Raw genomic sequence first — 20,756 nt, 5'->3', positions numbered from 1 at the left:
CAATGTTATTTGCACCTCTGCCATTGAGGGTGCCAACATCTTTACAGCTGCAAAAGTATTTTATATTATCTGGTTGAAACTAGGGCTAGTGTCCCTGAAATCCTTTGTAAAATATGGGTGTCAGGTGCTTTACCCACCTTCAGTTTTGCTGTACTTAACAGGACTTCTACCGTGATGGTCTTGTCTACATGTGTGGCTAGGGAGGTAATAAAGGCTTGCAAAATATTTATGTATCTGGCCCTTTGATGTGTTTTGGGTTATAAAGGAGTGCTTAAGATGAGCCATATCTTGCGCTATTGCAGCGTCTTCCATGTATGTATATCCTTCATGATCACTCTTCTCCTGTATTCTGTTATGTGTTGCTTATTCCTGTACTTACACATCAGGAGGTGGCCAGCTTTGTTCCCCCATGCGAAATAGTTTTATTTGGTTCTCAAAAGTGCTTTTTCAGTTTTATTAAACTTTACTTTTGACCTGAGAGCAGAGATTTGTGTCCATGTCTGGATGGAGTTTGTGCTTTTGTGGATCCCCGCTATCTCTTTGAGTTGTCTATTCAAATCTGCCCATATTTGCAGTTTCAGTTTGTTTCTCTAGTCCACCATGGAGATTATATGTCCAATCAAGACTACTTGCAGAGCATCCTATAAAGTGGACATTGAAATCCCTTCTCTGTCATTTATAAGTATTGTAAGGTAAGTGATTGGATTTCCTCCTTTGTCTTTTTGGTTTGCAATAGTAAATCGTTGACTCTCCAGTAGTGGTCTCTGGAGTGTATTTTTGTCAGTGCAATACTTAAGGATGCTGGGGCATGATCTGATATAGCAATATGATCTATATAAGTGTGCTTTATCTCCATATAGAGGGATGTGTAATCAGAAAATTATCTAGTTCAGCATAGGTTTTCTGACAGCATAGTAAGGAGTTTTGTCTGTAGTGGCTTGTAGTATTTTTCTCCAGATAGCTCTCAAATGTAGATAGCCCAAACATTTCCTCCTAACCTGAGACATCAAACCCACTTTCATATTTATGTAAGCTGATCTGTCCTTTACCCCATCCATAACTGAGTTCAGGCCCACGCATTTGATTATGTTGCCTTTGGGAAATTCCAAGACTTTTGCTATTGTGATTTTGAGAAACTGTTTCTGTTTTGTGTTGGGGCATATTTTGATGTGATGGTATAGGTGACACCATTCAGAGTTAGCTGTAGTGTGACATATCAGCCTCCCTCATCTGCCACTACTTCAACGAGCTGGATTCTCTTGCAATCAAAATTGACACTCACCCTTTTTTAGAGGGGCCAACAATAAACATTGCATGGGGTACCATTTAGATTTCCTTCATTTAAAAAAAATATATCTTTATTGCATTTTATCTTTCCTTATTCCACATAGTCCAAACATTGGTATCAGTTTCTTATAACAGGATCAGCAGTACAATGTCATTGTGTACACCGTTCAAAGCTTTTAAATCTAGATTGGTGTACTTTGGCATCCTGGCAGGTAACGTGCATTTGCAGATCAGCATGGGTATCAATAGCCCACGCATACCATCACCTCTGATTAAAGAGCGGGACGTGCCTGTCATGCATATCTCTTCCCTACTGTGGTTGTCAATATGTTAGTACACCGATAGGAACAGAAGTGTGTAGCCCATATTTGATTCAGCTGTGGGAGCACAAAACACAATGTTGCTTGGGCAAAAGGAGCAAGTATCGCAACTGAATGCAAGATATCCATATTTTAAACACTTAAACCACAATCAACAAAATAAAAGAAAATCAAACAGAAAAGAAAAGGGAGATATCCAATGCTGAGAGGAACGTGTATCTAGTGTTTTAGGTGGCGGCTTTCAAGTGCAGTCATGTCTAGGCCTGTGGGTTTGTGTTGGATGCAAGTGACGTTCCTGAACCATATGTGGCTGCATGGTCGCCAGGGCTCTCTGTCTCTAAAGTCATATGCATAAGGTACCATGATGGAATGTGTGTGGGCCCCCCCACCCCCGACAGTGCCAGCCGCAGTGCCTCGTAGTTTCTGAGTGTATATTGCACCCAGACGACATGTTAATTCCTATCTCCTGTCCTTTGCGTAGGGGACGTGTGTGGTGTGGCAGTAGAGTGTGTAAAGGTTTTGAGGTTATCATCCCAGGCCTGTGCGATGGGATACTTACGTAACCCTGCTGTTTCCTCCCTATGTAAAATAGTGCTCTCCGCCTGCGCCCAGATCTCTAGGGATTTTAACCAGTGTGACATCTCCGGTGGGTCCTTGTGTTTCCACCTCTTGGTTATCAATTGTTTTACAGTTATAAGGCCTAGGTCACGGAATCTAGAACTTACTTTATTGGTTTTTGTTTGTTTGTAAAATCCCAGAATACAGACCTCCCATGTGTTGGGTACCTCGGTGTTAGTGCTGTTCGTGAGTGTCTCTGTAACCGCGCGCCAGTAGGGTAGAAGTAAGGGGCAAAACCACAGCATATGTAGAAGGCCAGCATTTAGCAGGCGGCATCGCAGACATTCAGAGGTGTTAATGTTAAAGTATTTGTTGATCTTATCAGGTGAGAGGTACGCTCTATTTAAGATATATGTTTGTATAAGTTTAAACCTTGAATTGCATTGTATATGTGTAGCACAGGCTAAAACACATTCCCATTCCTTGTCAGTCCATGGACGGCCTCTGTCCTCAGTCCAATGTACGCGGAGACTCTTTGGCGATTTCAGTACATGAGTAAGTAAGGCCTGTACCAGCCAGTGGTCACGTGTGACCCCTCCCCATCACATGCAGATATTGCAACAGCTGATGGGTCGGTGGTTCATTTGTCAAGTCACCCCATGCCGATGTCAGCGTCCTTATGATGGCTTCATGCAGAAGGAACTGACCCGCCGGCACGCCGCTGTCCGCCGTTAGGGTTACGAAAGACATAAGGGCACCGTCAGCATATAGGTCTCCTAACGTCTCCACTCCCGCTGCAGTCCAGGGTGTCAGCATTGCGCCTGTCACAGAGTCTCTGCCTCTGGGTGCCCCGATGAGCGGCAGCGTTTGGGCGTAAGGGATCGTGTCTTTTGTGTGCTGAAGGCTCCTTCGGTAACATCTATGGGCTAATTCCATATGTATCTGCGGCGGGCGGGGGAGTTTCACCAGTGGGTGAAACAAATCATAGATTTGAGTCTGCGTCCAAGTCGATGACTCGGTCGCAATGTCAGTCAGATTCTTCCTATTCACCCACTTTGCGACCCATTGTAGCTGTGCAACTAAATAATATAGTTTTAAGTGTGGAACTGCCAGGCCTCCGCTCTCCGGTGGTGCATACAATTTCTGTAATGCTATCCTGGGTCACCCGCATTCCAGATTAACCCTCTGATTAATCCCTCCAACTCCCAAAACAGTCAACGGGAACATATACCGGAAGGTTTGCAAAATAATATAACAGTCTGGGCAATACTATCATCTTTGCTAAAGTAATTTGGCTCATCACAGTGAGCGGTAGGGTCTTCCAAAATTGTATCTGCGCCCTTACGGAGGAAATGGCACGCATTAGGTTACCTTCCAGAATATCTGCTGGGTATCTATAGATATAGATGCCCAGATATTTGAACATGGTCGGATACCATGCAAGCGCAGTCCCGTTGATTACTATATCAGTTGCAGCCACATCTGCCTGGAAAGAATAAACGCCCGATTTAGCCCAATTCACCTTCACCTCAAAGCCGCAAAATAGCGCAGATATGGCCTTTAGATTTCATTCATGAACAGGCTTTCCTTCAGCAGGTGCGTTCTTGATGAAGGCAGATGTTGTAGTTGAACTTGTGTAGCAAATTCAATACTAATAGCCATTTCCATTGAAAGTGAGACTAGGTTCAACAGTGATCACACATATATTATTTTCTGTCCCTTGGGTGAGAAGCTGGTGTCTATGGTGGGTTAGTAACATACATGGTTGTGTGCCTGCGTGTAGGCAGAGGAGTTGACTAAATGTCCCCTAGGTAACATAAACAAACAAAGTAAACAATAAACAACTTCTCCTACCCTACATTCCAATGGAAATGTGGCAACCCTCAAACCTTGTCCCCCTTATCGAACTTGACGTATCCATTACCTGTAGGTATAGAAATCACCTTAGAAGGCCCAACCACTTGCTTATGTTCCAACATTATGATGTGCACCCCCCCTTCTCTTACAACCCATTCACCTCTTATAGCAAGTCAAATGTCTTCTTCCTCAGAATCTTGTATACGGTCGGAAACTGCTGAGATGGCTGGACCCCCTGCATATGCATCCACCTTTAGTAACTTTTTCAATAAGTTGTCTTTAGAGTTTGCTATCATTTCCAGGGTGGGTTTGCAAACTCTAACTTTCTTAGCTACTTTCTTCCAGCTATATTGTCCCCTGAGTTGGCCACTGGGCTTACCCTGTCTGCGGGTTCTCCCACATCTGTAGGTTCCTCTCACCCTAGCAGGTCAACACAGCTTTCTTCATAGAGACGCTGAACAATTCAACAAAGAGGATGTTCCCATTGGTATGGGATTTATTTGCTTCTCAGAAGGTCTATGACTTCCCTGAAGGAGTGATGTCTCTGTAGTGTTGACAGGGCCTGATCCTGAAACATTTGAACCATGTGGCCCTTATAGGTGAGGTCCTGCATTTCATGAGCAATGCACATGAATTTCTCTTTGTCGAAGTAGTGATCATGAATAATGACATCTGAGGGGGAGTTACTTTTTGTGTTGCTACCTCCCACTGTGTGTGTATGGCTCAGTCACAGGGGTTTGGTGTTTGGTTTGTTTCATATTTAGTTTAGCAGGTCTCTGATGTAGGATTGTAAGTCGCAGCCTTCTGTTCCTTTCGGTAGTCACTAAATGCGCATGTTGTTCCTTTAAGATCTGTTCTCTAGATCTTCCTGTTTCAGTCAGAATCTCACCCTGCATGTGGTGTTGCTCCGCCAATCTCTCATCGACTGTTTTCTTCACAGCGTTCACTGGTACTTCTGGAGTAGTGAGGTCCCTCTTTAGCAAACTGAGGTTTGAAGTCTGATTTCCTAGACTTTATCTCGGGCTTAATTTCTTTTGAATTATTGGGCGACCTCGGAGCAGGTCTGTTCCACCTCTGTGGCACCCTGATCTGCTGCCATCATTTTCACTGCTTCCTTGTCCTTTTTCATTTACTTTGCTCAAAGGAGCTCTTTCACTGATTGCTCATGCCTGTTCCATTGACTGATCAGTTATCTCTTTGAGGCAGCGCCCCAGGGGAACCACCCCACCAGGCTACACTCTGTTGCCAGAGGTGAGTGGACAACCTCTACCATGTCTTGTATCTCTTCCAATGCCAAACCTTATGTGTTCTCGTTGGCTAATTATGGTGGTTGCTGCTGTATATACGTTGTCCCACCCTATTGGCACCTTTGAACTCAAGACTGCCCCTCTTTGACACTTGACTAAATTTATCACAATCCTCCTCCCCTAAGAGCTGCAGTGGTGAGATTTCTAACTCCCTGGTGCAAGGACTCAGGTCAATGCACCAATATGAATTAGAAATTCAGTTGGACTGAGACCCATCCACAACCCACTGAGCAACACTGTCTAGGTGGTGTTTTATGCTCACATTTAGTCCCAATAGATGAGTTTAGGGGCACAGTGGAACTCCAAACCCTCTCATAAACTAATCAAACACTCAAAATGGCACTGAAAATGGGATAAACTTTAAAATGTTTATTTACAAAACCCAAGTCTATTGCATAAAATATGAATGGTAACCACTCAGAATGAGTAAATAAATCCAGCTAGGCATGGCATAGCCAGCGAAAACATTCCTAACAAGGTTGGAAAGCTCCTAGCATCCTAACACTCTACATCTTAGCACTATCCTAGAATTTAGCAGAAGCAGAAAATAGCAGGCCAATACATCAAGTTTTTTTTAATTGATTACACAGCATACCTTCTCTTGGTAAAAAAAATAGCTGTTTATGTATTCCTAATCATAGCCCTTGCCAGGGATTGATAAGCAGTGCTGGGCGGAAGGTCACTTCTCTGCACCAACTGAGGCATGTTATTGTTGCAAACTGGCATGGCCTCTGACTTGATAGATTTAGCACAAAGCCCCTCTAAACTTTGGACAGATACCTGGGTTATTATAGTATCTAATTGCTGATTTAATCTCAAGTTTATGAAATTGAAGACACTAAAGTCTCAATAAAAAAAACCAAGTATGGTGAGAAAAGTGTCATCTTGATTTAGATTTTAGATAGTTTGCCCCTCTAACTAAAATAATCAGAAAAGCATTCACTGTCAGTGTCCATATTGTTATGGCAGCAATCATATTAAAATAACAAAAATATGCGAGCCTAGATAGGAGGCAGACATGATACTAACACTTCTTGTCTAAAACTTCAGATTTTCTAATAGAAACAGATATAAGAATCTGCAAACAAGCACATGATAAAAGAAAAGGTCTAAAGAGGAATGATCACAGTGTTCACACTGGTTTATTATAGATCCGACTTCTGCCCCGGTGAAGCTCTGTGGTGTTGCTTGCCATAGGCAAATTGCACCTATTATTATGATTGTGAGATCTAATTGGGAACCACTGCCACTCCTTGCGCAGTTGAGGGAGGTTTCTCAGTTACTCATATGTGCCCTCCCTTGAGTGGTCCACTGTTCAGCATCTAAAATGTGGCTCTGCAGTTGTTATTATTCCTATCCAGAAACTGTGGTGGTCTGCATTATCAGGATTCACTCTGTCCCAATCTTCGGAAGGCAAAAATGTTGTCAGTCCACCCATGGGGATTACAGCAACTCCACGAGTAGGAGCAGCGGCTCCCCGTCCTGCTTCAGCCCTTGTCCAAGAATAGGGGTGCCCGTCGCTTCCTGTTGGTACTGTCTGTATTTATTCCCAATCGCATCAGCAGCGTAAGCATCCACTAATTGGGGTCCCGCCGGCACCCTGGAGAAAACCTCATTTCCACTTCCTGGCTCACCAGCAACCACTGCTTCTGATGTAAGGTGCATGCGCTTGCAAGCGGGATGACTCACACCGAATGAGCTTCCCGGCTTCATACCTTGTTGTGGCTCTTACCAGAGGAACTGCTTCAAATCCCAGTTCTCGTCTGCCAGGCTCCACTGGTCCCGCCCAGCTTGTGCAGGGTGTGGAGGTGCCTCTCAGAAACATGTCTACTCCCTCAAGTGGCTAGCTATGCTCTCCTGGAGCTCTATGTTTAATAGGAGAGCTAAAACCTTGCAGATTCAACCATAATATTTTAAGTAAACACATCACCAGACAGTTGAAATCCTAGCCCATATCTAGCCCATATCTAGACAACGGCACATTGAAAAAGGGGCAGGATCATGAGATGTTAAGCCACAACATTTTGCTTTGAGAAAATATTTGTTAAGCCTTTTGCGTAGCAAGACCACTGTGGATAGCACAGATACTGGATCCCACTGCCCGTATGCTCCAAAGACAGAAAAACATAGGGAGTAAAAAAAGATTACTATCAAAAGGTAGCCATCTTACTCCAGGTTATCACCGACACTTTCTCCAACCCTGAACTTTTGCCCTACAAAAAATAGTGTTTTTTCAAGCAACTTTATTGGCATTTCAATATTACATATGGAGATATTATAAGTAATAGTCCATACAATATCTTGCCCCAAGGATATTTTCACATCTGACATTATCACATTCTGCATACCATCTTGAATAATACATGGTTATATATTAAAGCGTTTTGTAGACTATTCCCAAAACCCACTCCCTATCATGGATCTCTGTTTTACTTAACTCCATATACTTTACATACAAGCCAGTATAATTCCTCAACTTTCCCCTCCCTCCTATTGGACGTCTGCATCACCTCTTACATCACTGTGGTATCCGGTCTGTGCAGCTGAATTACGTATATGTGTCTTGTATGATTTCCTAACTCTGCAGTCCTTATCTCTATCTATTTCTTGGGGGGGTCCTTAAGTCAGCAATCATTGCTGTCCATGCTTGGATGCCGTCTTCTACTTTGTCGTCTTTGTGGACTTGCTTCATTCTTACTTTCTTGGCCGTTGCCCACTCACACATATCCTTCAACCATCTTTCACCCTTTGGGGTTGCCGGCTTCAGCCATTGAATCGCGATTAGTCTTTTCGCTAATATTAACCCCAGCAACACAAATTTCCTACTCAGCTTTCTATTTTTGGGCGTGGGGAGAAGTCCTAGTAATACTCTACGGATCTCCCTGGGGACCTCCCATCCCGAGGCCACCCGTATTTTCTGCAACACCTCCCCCTAAATTATTACCCCCGAAGGGCATGACCACACCACATGCAAGAAGTCAGCCTCCGCTTCTCCACATCAGGGGTACACACTGGATCGTTCTATATAGATTTTACTCAGTATATTAGGAGTGAGGTAAGCTTGATGCACAAAATTATACTGAAAAAATTATACTGAATTTGTTTAAATGGAGCGTTAGAGCACCCCAATTTTACCCCTTCATGTATTCTGCCCCACTATTTTGCTGTCATGTGTTCTCCTGTCGCCTCCTCCCATCTTGCCTGAATGGGGAGTGGTTTCCTTGGTAGGTCATCTCGTATTGCCTGGTATAGGTGAGTTATCATATGTCGCCCTTGGGCCTTGTACAGCATTACTTGTAATATTCTAGTTACGGGGAGCTCTACCGTAAATGACAGCCACAGCTCGCTGGCCACGCGGAAAATCTTTGCATATTGCAAAAACTGTCCTCTGCCCAGATCAAAGGAGGCCTCCGCACCCTCCCTCGTCACAAACTGGCCATTTTAGTACAAATCCCCCATAGTCAGGCATCCCCGTCTTTCCATTGTCACACCGATCCTGGCAAACGTTGGTATTACCCACAGAGGTGCATCCGGTGCGTATGGTACATGTCTCACCACCTTTCTTATTGTGGTTTCCCACACCTAAGAAATGTGCCAGATAATGTAAGGGGAGTCCTTGCAGACCCCTTCACCTCACATTAATAATTACGGCAAAGACCCACCCCCCATACAACCCCTCTAGGAGTCTTTTTTCCCCAATTATCTTGATCATCCAACCAATGAATTGCGTGCTGTAGCTGTGCAGCCATCTAGTAAAATTCAATACACGGGACCCCTACTTCCCCCCCCCCCCTCCGACCCAATTGCCATGGTCTCTGCAACGTAGAGAGGCTAATGCATTTACGCCTGGAACCCCACAGAAGGTCTGTCACCATATTCTCTAGCGTTCTGAAGTATCTGGCCGGGATTTTGTATAGTGAGTTTTGTAGTGCATAAAGGGACCTTGGTAGAATGGCCATCTTGGGGATTGCAACCCTGCCCACAAGGGACAGGGCTAAGTCCCTCCAAACAAATCATAGTGTTTATGTGTGTTACTCTAATTATTTAAACGGAAGTAAAACGACTACAACACCAGAATGTGTTAGGTGGTCACACGAAAGTTCAGGACTGGAAACATTGTCTGTAATGACCTGGAACAGGCTGGTCACCCTTACTATAAATGAACAGGAGAACACTAGCAAGAAAAGAGATATGAATATTAAAACAGTAAAAATATGAAACTGACATCTACGCAGATGGCAGACATGACACCTAAGAGCAAAGGTCGGGTACAGCAATTGGGACTTAGGCAAATTCACCTCTGGATCCCTCCCCCCTTTGCTATTAGAATGTACAACTAAGGCACAAAGTTACAAAGCGAGCCGTCAAGGAAATGAAAAGGAATTAACTTCTTGAAAGTAGTTACATTATGCATTCAATATTTAGAACAATATCCACGACTCATGTTGCAAAATATAATGTGAGCGTAGAATAACTAAGCAATGTCAGAGACCACAGACAAGGCTCATTCATCTTCTCACTCCAGTGAAGACAGTAGATGTAACCCTTGTCAAAAGATCATCCATTGACATCGTCCTTATTTTTCTTTTTAAGAATGTGTTTATTTCTTAGTTCACAGTTGTTGACATGAACAGTGGTATGTCATATAACGGTTACAAACATGAAATCAACTTTATAGCCATTTCTCCCTTTCCCCTTGCAGTGTCCAATGGTACATTCCCATTTTTTAATGCTTTGTATTTTTAAAGGCATTCAATATCACAGCAACAGTACTTGTGCTACATGCGGTCCGTAGGGGAAGCTCCTTCATCATTAGGTTCAAGATTTTTCGGGGGCAAATCCCCTCCCTCCGCAACAGCGCCTGAATTCACTGCATCCTGCTCCGTTGTTAATGTTGCTTCAAAGTCCTCTATGGCCTCTCTCCATAAAGCGAGTTCCTCTTCCGCATGCTCATCTACCCTACATCCGCGTAGCCTGAGTTCCACTGCTACAGCCCATTCTGTCACATCTTTACTCCACTTTAACAACATGGATCCCCCAGTGCCCATCCATGCCATGGCTACTCGCCTTTTCACAAGCAATAGAGCCAATTGTGTGAATTGCCTTTGCATTTTTCCTCCCTTACGTTGTTTAAGCACGCCCAATAAACAAGCTGTGGGTTCTGGCCATAGTGTCACTCCCCCTACACTCTGTAGTGACTCAACTATATGTCCCCAATATGTATGGACAGCAGGGACACTCCCAGGCCAAGTGTAAAAATGTTGTGGGTTCTATGCGGTGTAGTAGCCCTGGAGTGATTTATGTGCGGTGTAGAAAACTGAAGTGGGCTAGTTTGATTTGTGCGTTACATGAGCCCTTTTTTTACTAATTTACAAACCTCCTTCCACTCTGAGTCTGTGTAGACATCGTCCTTATTTTTTAACGTGTACGACGAGCAGCTCGCCGACTCCTAGAGGATCTGTGCACCTGCCATTCATTCTGTTCTGCAATGAGAGGGATGTGTCTGATGCTTCAAAGAATTCACATAATGTGTTCTTACCTTTAAATGTGAACTGCAGCTAGAAGGGGCCCTCCCATCAGCATGAGACTGTATCTGGGCGGAAGTATGCTGTGGCGCTCTTCATCTCTGTTCCTTCTGTAAGAGCCATTGCCAAGACACCCTGAAAGATGGCGATCTCTTCAGGCCCGAGTGCCTTTGCCAACATGCACTTCCGCAAGAACTTTTTGTCTCAAAGGCCGTGAAAAGCTGATGAGCTCTGTCCTGGGCGATTTAACAGTCATCATCATCAGGAGCTTTATTAAGCTGGTAAAACCAAGCTCTTACATGACGTTCTAGATCTGAGCAGATACCTGTTTTGTGGTGTGTGAAAAGGACTCCATTGCCAAAGAATGGCCTGTGGCAGTGATAGAGTCTATGATAACAGCTATCAAACCATCATGCAGATTAGAGGTTTTATACAGTGGTTTGCCATCAAAGCTTGCTTTTTAGGTTTATGTTTATTTTTCTTTCAAAATGACCAGGGCACAATAAAAGTGCACTGTCAGCACCATTATTTTCCCAGGTCTGTTCTGCGTTGGATATTTTCCTGCTGTAGATATAAGGTAGACGTGAACCTTACATGCATATAGTTACATTTTTAATTTGATTCTCTTGATAATACACTTCGTGGCTCCTTCTGGGGGAGTTAGACTCCATCCATGTGCTGCCCCCCTCATGCGTTGTCCCTATGTTCCCCCGCCCCATGATACCTCCCCTCACTTCCTATCCACAGAAAGTGGTATCCAGTGTCCAGAAAAAGTAACCAGCAGCAATGTGGTTACAAGTCCTAATGCCCTGCTGGCTAATTAACACAACGGCCCAGAAGACAGCAGAATGCACCTGGGTGGCTACACCACATTAAGGAACACATTTAATGTATGATAACAGCTTCTAAAATCAGGTTGTGATTCAAAACCTTTCAAGTCTCAGCTGTTGGATTATTTGTGGTTGAATTCATTCTGTCGTTTTTTGGCAATGCACTCACTCTATGTGCTTCACACAGCAGACCTAGTGTAGTATTCCATAGCAGTCTTCACTCCCACTTCATTACATTATTAAATGGGAGTCAAAAAAGAGTTATGTCGGTTAAGTTCATCACTCTCATTAGCTACAGCATTTGCACAGTGCCTGAAGCTCGAACATTACTCACAATTTCACATTAAGTGATTGATCCGGTCCTCTTTTGGCTTCCAACTCAGCATCTCACTGGAATCTTGTCATCGTCAACGGGAGTCCAGTAGCCACAGACCCCCATAGAGAAGGACCACCATTCTCGGCCTGGGCAGGATCTTGCGATACAAAAGGGGATGATGGACGGAGCGTTTGAGCAAATCAAACACTCACCCCCCAGTCAACTGATCTGGGTTTAATCCATCACCATTCTTTAGCTCACTCAGCCACCCCAGTTCACCCATCGCCATATGCAAATTAGTCTGACCCTGTGCCTCATGGAAACAGTCCAGCCGAACTGCCAAGCCTTGTCTTCCTCGGACCGGAAACAAGCATCCTGGGACCGGTTTCGGATTCATAATCCTCATCAGCCAGGCTATCTTGAATCCAGTGGCCAAGTGAGCAAGGGACTGACGTCTGAGCATACCCTGCCAACTTAGGGCGAACAAAGCGATACAAAAGGGGATGATGGACGGAGCGTTTGAGCAAATCAAACACTCACCACCAGTCAACTGATCTGGGTTTAATCCATCACCATTCTTTAGCTCACTCAGCCACCCCAGTTCAGATATGGCCATATGCAAATCAGTCTGACCCTGTGCCTCATGGGAACAGTCCAGCCCGAACTGCCAAGCCATATCCTCCCTGGACCGGAAACAAGCATCCTGGGACCGGTTTCGGATTCATAATCCTCATCAGCCAGGCTATCTTGAATCCAGTGGCCAAGTGAGCAAGGGACTCACGTCTGAGCATACCCTGCCAACTTAGGGCGAACAAAGCGATACAAAAGGGGATGATGGACGGAGCGTTTGAGCAAATCAAACACTCACCCCCAGTCAACTGATCTGGGTTTAATCCATCACCATTCTTTAGCTCACTCAGCCACCCCAGTTCAGACATGGCCATATGCAAATCAGTCTGACCCTGTGCCTCATGGGAACAGTCCAGCCCGAACTGCCAAGCCATGTCCTCCCTGGACCGGAAACAAGCATCCTGGGACCGGTTTCGGATTCATAATCCTCATCAGCCAGGCTATCTTGAATCCAGTGGCCAAGTGAGCAAGGGACTCACGTCTGAGCATACCCTGCCAACTTAGGGCGAACAAAGCGATACAAAAGGGGATGATGGACGGAGCGTTTGAGCAAATCAAACACTCACCCCCAGTCAACTGATCTGGGTTTAATCCATCACCATTCTTTAGCTCACTCAGCCACCCCAGTTCAGACATGGCCATATGCAAATCAGTCTGACCCTGTGCCTCATGGGAACAGTCCAGCCCGAACTGCCAAGCCATGTCCTCCCTGGACCGGAAACAAGCATCCTGGGACCGGTTTCGGATTCATAATCCTCATCAGCCAGGCTATCTTGAATCCAGTGGCCAAGTGAGCAAGGGACTCACGTCTGAGCATACCCTGCCAACTTAGGGCGAACAAAGCGACACAAAAGGGGATGATGGACGGAGCGTTTGAGCAAATCAAACACTCACCCCCAGTCAACTGATCTGGGTTTAATCCATCACCATTCTTTAGCTCACTCAGCCACCCCAGTTCAGACATGGCCATATGCAAATCAGTCTGACCCTGTGCCTCATGGGAACAGTCCAGCCCGAACTGCCAAGCCATGTCTTCCCTGGACCGGAAACAAGCAAGGAAGACATGGCTTGGCATGAGGATTACTATATTATATAGTGTGCAAGCACCAAAGATATACTGTCTAACAATTGATAAATACAATTCCTAAAAGGATCTTCTTTGGAACAGCACCAGGTCATCTAGAGAGATCTGCAATTCATTTAAAGTTGAAGAACCAGTATCAAGCCACAAACTTTGGCAAAATAGCAGCTTCTCATAAAGAACTACTATTTGAAATGGGACAGTACAACCCTATATCAGCAGAGCAGCTGTACCTGAAATCAGGCAGTATCAGGATTTCTCAGCAAGGCTGTGGTGCATTTTGCTAAACCATGCAACACCTACAAGCAGAACTGTTCTACCTTTAATGAGAAAGCACAATTTTTTAGGATGGGATATCTTACTTTTAATAGAAAAGAATTAATACTTCACTGGCATGCAATGCTTCTAATGTTTGGAGTGTCCTCCTTCAGTGTATAAATAATACATGCTTGTGTTCCACTAGGGACGATGTTCAGGCCCTTTTAAAACACTGAAATATTACTCATTTTAGAGTCCACTGCCCACCCCAACGACAACCTTCTCATAACACACTGACTGTACGGGTGACCAGGTCTGTTTAAGGAAAAGACACATATTAAAGGGGACATCCAGCGTAAAGATAAAATACAGTTCTCTTTAGCCTGTCTTGCATTCAGGAACAAGCAATAGGATGTTCCTTTGTTCTTTGATGTCAACTTAAGGTAGGAGACATATAGTGACCTCATTCAGTAATAGCCCCTTTAGGATGTGACCATTATTACTTGTTCAATTTGCTTTTAAATGCTCAATTATGCATTGACTTGGGGAAGAACCACAAGATTTCTTGTCAAGTGGCCTTTAAAGCTCGCCAGTGTTTGACCAATGATAACTGCCGGTTATTCTTGCAAATATTCTTTTAAGCTGAACACTAATGATCATTTATTTTAATCAACACAACGGATTGTGTGATTTAAAAGCACAAAATACAGCTTTTTTCCATACACATTCCATGGGAACATGGGAAGAAACCTGCAGTGCCCTACTTTCAGGTTGTTATCATTATTGGAGGCCATGCCCTGTAAATAGTTATTTTCCTGAGTATGGGCCAGTTAAGAGCCACAGTCCAGAACTCAGCGGAGACTCTGCTTATCGGGTCTCACCCGGCTGCGCCTCTCACTTGATGAATGTTGTCACTCAAACAAGAGCTCTTTTTGCTCCAAATGCATTCCAGCCTTTGTTCTGGGTGTGCAGGCCTCCGATTACATGCCCCAGGGGCTCACTTCAGTGCCCAGGAATCCCAGTGTGTTACAAATCGTGGTGTTTCACATGAAACTCTGGCTACTTATCTCCGTACGTAACACTATTGGACAATATGTAGAAATCAGCACGGCAGCACCAATTTTCTAATGTTATTCCCTAAAAACTTGTAATCTTTATTATTTCCTGCCCCCAGAATTGCAGGGGTCCCTGGTCACAGTGATTACTTTGGCAGAGAAAAACAGTTATTATTCCGAGCACTTGTAACGAAACCTGCAGTATCACGACAGTATCCAGTAGGGGGAAACCACAATTAAAATATTTATTTCAGTACTAGGTCCCTTTGACTTAGAGGGTTGCCTGTGTGCCTCAAGTCGGAAGTAAAAATACACCCGGTCACTGATGAAGACTCCTGATGCTTATCAACGGTCTTTCAAAAAGAAAGCATGCCCATGCCAGAACAATAGACATTAGCAAGCATGATTTGTTTCCAATTGCTATTAGACATATGCTTTCAGGATCTAACTTGAAGGCCATCTTCAAACACAACAATGCAACAAGATCTAGACCCCAGGCCAGTTGATACACGGAGGAACTCAGGCTAATGAAACTCCACTACAAACAACTGAAGTACAAATGAAAAATGAGATCGGACAATCCAGACAGGAGCAAGTTCCAATCCACCATGAGACGCTAGCACCAAACGATCTGTACCACCAAATGCGCTGCTCTGCCAGACGACATCAATGCCAGCACCAACAGAGGCAAAGAAATCTTTGCCATTGTGGAGGATTTCACCTAACCAGCAGACCCCTCCAGCTCGATCAACCCCTCACAGGTCATCTGCAACAATCTCTCTAATTTCTTCAGCAACAAAATCACTGCCATTTACAGCAATTTCAATCCACAATCGGACCAAACAGACCGTGCTAAACGCCTCCCGATATTATCCAGAGAACCAGTTATAACTATATGGCCCGTCATCACCCCAGAAGAAACCGCTGCCACCATGAAATCCATCCACTCCGGGGCCCCATCACACCGCAGCCCCCATCACGTCTACTCCAGAGGTCTGCAACCTATCAGGGCCATGTTCACAACCATTCTAAAAGCTTCTACCCCTTCCACAGCCTTCCCATTTGCTTGGAAACACACGACTGTTCTCCCTTTGCTGAAGAAACCCACCTCAGAACCTTCAGCACTCAACAAAAGACCAATCTCCCTATTAGTAGTTCTGGCCACGGTCTTAGAGAAAATCATCAACTGCCGCCTCAACAAATACCTTAATTACCACCAACACCACGTACTCTGGTTTCAGACCAAACTACATCACAGTATCTGCACGTATTACTGCCATGGCTGACATCCATATACTCTCAATGGAGGAGACACAGCAGTCCTCATCCTCCTGAACCTCTCTGCAGTGTTTGACATGGTCTCTCACCACATCCAATGAACACTTTGTGATGGATCTACTCATTCCCGATTGAAAGGACTCAATCACTGACTGACAGTCAGCCTGGCACCATTCACCTCGGGCGCCTGAGACCTCATCTGCGGAGTTCCACAAGTATCCTCCCTGAACCCAACTTCATTGCATACATGATCTCTCTAGCCAGCATCATCCACTCTCGCATCAACTTCCTGTCCCATGACATGCAACTCATTCTCTCCCTCATGAACAAGACACGCAGCACCCGGATCAAGCCCAGTGCGTCTTTGAATGAAATCACCCACTGGACAAAGAACAACAGCATAAAGCTGAACACTAACAAGACCGAAATAGTGATTTTCAGGAAGAGCACTTCACCACGGACCTCCTCCTAGTGGCCAATAGAGCAGGGCCCGACACCAACCTCCACCAACCACACCAAGAACCTCGGGATCGTCAGCTACAGCAAATTCGACATGGCTGTCCAAGTCGACGCTGTCACCGGCTCATGCTTCCATACTTTGAAGATGCTGCAGAAGATTTTCAAATGCCTCCCAATTGAGATAACCATCATGCACATCCTCATCACAAGCAAGCAGGACTACGGAAACACACTCGATGCCAGGAACAACAAACAATTCATCAGAAGGTTGCAGACCATTCAAACTTCAGCAGCTAGAATCACTTTCAACCTCCCACACTGCACGCACATCACACCAGACCTGAAGGACCTCCACTGGCTCCCCCTACAGAAACAAGCTCAATTCAAACTTCTCACCTACACTTTCAAAGCACTACATAACAGTGGCCCAGCTTACCTCAACAATTGCATGTGCATTTACAAATCTTCCAGACCCCTCCACTCGTCCTGACTTCTACTTGCACACATCTCACGCCTATGGAAAACAAGATCCAGCAGTCAAGCTTTCTCCTACATCGCTCCTAAAGCATGGAACAACATGCTGCAACACAAAAGAGACTCTTCCTCACTTCTTGAATTTTGCAAGAAGCTAAAGACGTAGCTTTTGGAGTAGTCCCACTAGGCCCTAGATTTGGCTAGACTCCTGCTCAGTGCCTGGATACCCGCCGTGGGTGAAAGTGCTCTCTACAAATCGGTATAACAAGTATGGTCTCCAAGATCTTAAGATGCAAAAAAGGCATATCTGCTAAACAAAGGTGTGAGGATGAGTTTAAATAAGTTGACCCAGAGTTCAGGCCAAGCCTCACACCTTTTTAGGTATGTTGTTAGCCAATACCTTTTGATTTTACTAAAATTATGTTTATTTGTGCTTACTTATTGGGGCTTTGAGCCCTCTTCATCCACTGGCCTGTTTTTGTGTCTTCTGCTCAATGCACCATACAGCAAGAGGCAGTATGTCAGTCCACTTCAGCCGTTGCCTAGCTTGACTGTGAGTGAAGGCATTCTGCTCTTTCACAAGGAGCACATCCATCCACAAAGTAATTCCCTTAAGTGCCAGAAACTACTATCCCAAGGTGTGGTTTCTGAAACCCCAAAATTATTGTTTTTAGCCAGTGTTATTTTATATTTATTTCTAAGGGCCTGGCAGCTTCCCAAGCAATACAGTTTTATAAAAACCATGACAAAACAAAACAAGAATTAAGAAAGCTAAAGGCAGAGCTATTGGCTTCGCTAGTGCTAGGGTTGACCACATCCACTCTGGAAACTGCCTGTCCAAGTAACATACTCTGTGTTGCAACACAGAGCTGTTAAACTTTTAAGTGAAAACAGCCAATACTGTTGCAGTATATTATTGTAGCGAGAGCTGCTCTGTTCCATGGGCACTGTGAACCTTACTGTAAACAAGAAAAATGGGCCCTCAGGCCTCGTAACTGGGTAATAGATGACAATTATCACAGGTCTGCAGTTGGCCGCTCCCACTCCTAGACCATGGTGCCATTGCACCTGCTGCACTAGTGATAGCTATGTTACTGCTTTGCGAATCAGCTGATAGGCAGACCGAAAGCAAAAGAAATAAACAAGTATGGGCAGTGCCAGTAAGTGTGGCTTACAAATGAAAACGCATTTTATGTCAATTGATGGATTTAGGAACTCAGTAAGTTACCCTACATGCAGTTTGTCACTTATCTTTGCACTCATGCACCCATTCATCCATCTGCTGACTCACTCTTCATCCCCCAGACACACATACAATAAAATACGCATAAGCCCAACAAAATATGCAAAATAAATTAAAAGAATAAAAGTAGAAAAAACTATTCAGAGCAGTCGTTGTGGATATTGCTGCAGTACTGTACATAGTCTATTGTTGGTTTAATGTTTCAGCATGGCAGCCATGTTTAGAACGAATGTATTGGCCATCTTGGAAAGGGAAAACATTGAGTGGTGCTCAGATATAGCTACTTCCACTATCCCCAGTAATGTTCAGCAATCGTTGGGACAGCCGAACATGGAACAAGAGATTAGGGGGGCGATCAAGGACCTTGCAACCGGGAAGACTCCTGGCCTGGATGGCCTCCCAGCAAACTTCAGACATACTCGTTCTCATGGCCCCCCAACTAATGGAGGTTTATATAGTAGTGTGGGGGGACTTTGCTCTGTTGCCTTCCTGCAGGAGGCAGGAGAGCCCTGCTCATTTCCCTCCCCAAACCACACAAAGACCAGAGAAAATCTTCCACTTACCGCCGAATGTTGGTACGAAATCTCGACTATAATATTGGCCTCCCGTCTACAACCTTGCTTACACCTATTAATCCACCAAGATCAAAATCGATTCATCCCACAGAAAAACACATCCTTAAACATCAGATGCCTCTCATATGTCCTAGCTGAGACCCTACAAGGTGGCTCTGAGGAGGCGGTGGTACTCTCTGTTGAACTCCGGAAATCTCTTGGCACCCTCCAGTGCCGATATATATGTACGCAGTGATGCGCGCACGAACATGGTGCTAAAGTGGGACAAGTGAGTAAAGCTTCTATATTCTTGAGCGCAGGCCAGGGTCAAAGTTGGACAGAAATATCAGATTCCTTCAAGATATGATCTGGTACCAGGCAGGGGTCCCCCTGTCCCCACTACTATTTATACTGGCAATTGAGCCATTTGTGGAGGTTATTCATCAGGAAGGCCGGGGGGGTGGGGGGAGGGGATATCCTTACATTATCAGGAGCATGGCATCTCCCTTTGTGCAGATGATATGCTTTTGTTCCTCAGAGAGGCCACCACATGGGTACCTTGGAGAGCCCAAATTCTGTGACTACTAGGAGGTGTTACGGCATCTGCACCAACTGGGAAAAGACCCGTGTCCTCCCGATCTCCAAGACTCTGCACACAATCCCCCCGTGGTTGCCGCACACAGTATACAATGGGAACCCCATGTGCTTCAGTATCAGGAAGTCAAAATTTACCATCAGGATAGGAACACTTGAGAGGGCAATGTCGATAGAGCGCTACACTGGGCACTAGTGTAGGAGTCAGTACTTCAGGAAGAGGAGCACAGGGGCCTGGACACCCACCCGATGGCAGCAGTGCTTAATTTGTAAAAATATAAGTGCCAGGGCTCTAGTTAGGAGGCATCTGTAGTCTTCACCAACCCATTACCTATGCCAGCATTGCCAATGGCAGTACCTACACAACTACTAACCTGCACACTTCAACATGTGTGACAATCCAGCCTATTCCAGGCCGTAAAATCTATAAAAATAGCTTGGGCTGCAGGTATTAGTTGTTTTTATACTGAATTAATAAACAGTTACTTTTTTGCTCATATCTAAATTATACAAACAGCACCACCATGTGGCAGCTGTCATAAGTGCCGGTGTCGACAGTTAAGTGCTGGTGCCAAGCACCAGAAACCACCGGCTCAAATTAAACACTGGATGGCAGACGACTGGGAAGTAACCCCAACGCCCTTTCTGGGGCTGGCAAACACCGACTTTGCACCTTCATGATTTTGGTCTTGAAAATTATGGAACGCCCTGGCCACTGCTGCCTGAATGTTGCTGATACCCTTGATGCTGTTAAAAATGTGTAGATTTTGTGGCCATGGAGTTATGAAATAACTGCCCATAAAATGTTACTGTTAAGTTTTCTGTTTACTTTTTGGCTAAGTGGTACCCCATGCCTTGTAACTGTTATCTAGATGCCGCAAGGGTAAATGAATATGAATACCTATGGGGATGAAAATTGACCTGTTTTGATAAGTATGAAAATCAATAAAAAACATTATAAAATAAAATAAATGAGGGAGATACTTCAGGGTGACTTGGCTAAATGGTTACAACTTGGCCCGTCGCATTAGAACCCCCACACCCACAGACCACGCATGAAACCTCTGCATCATACTAGACTCCTCGCTCATGATGAACCGCCAGATCAGCGCCGTCTCCTCATCATGCTT

At 44.7% G+C, this 20,756-nt stretch overlaps 1 protein-coding gene across 2 annotated transcripts in view; it reads left to right on the top strand.

Moving 5' to 3' along the window:
* Positions 1 to 20,756, top strand: part of LOC144822378 (uncharacterized) — a 1,092,528-nt gene that overhangs the window by 254,949 nt on the left and 816,823 nt on the right. The gene's annotated exons all lie outside the window — the stretch shown is intronic.

This window comes from Lissotriton helveticus, chromosome 3_1 (assembly GCF_964261635.1).
Source record: "Lissotriton helveticus chromosome 3_1, aLisHel1.1, whole genome shotgun sequence".
Lineage (NCBI taxonomy): Eukaryota > Metazoa > Chordata > Amphibia > Caudata > Salamandridae > Lissotriton > Lissotriton helveticus.
The sequence above is the reverse complement of the archived record's forward strand: the minus strand, read 5'-3'. Positions and strand labels throughout refer to the sequence as shown.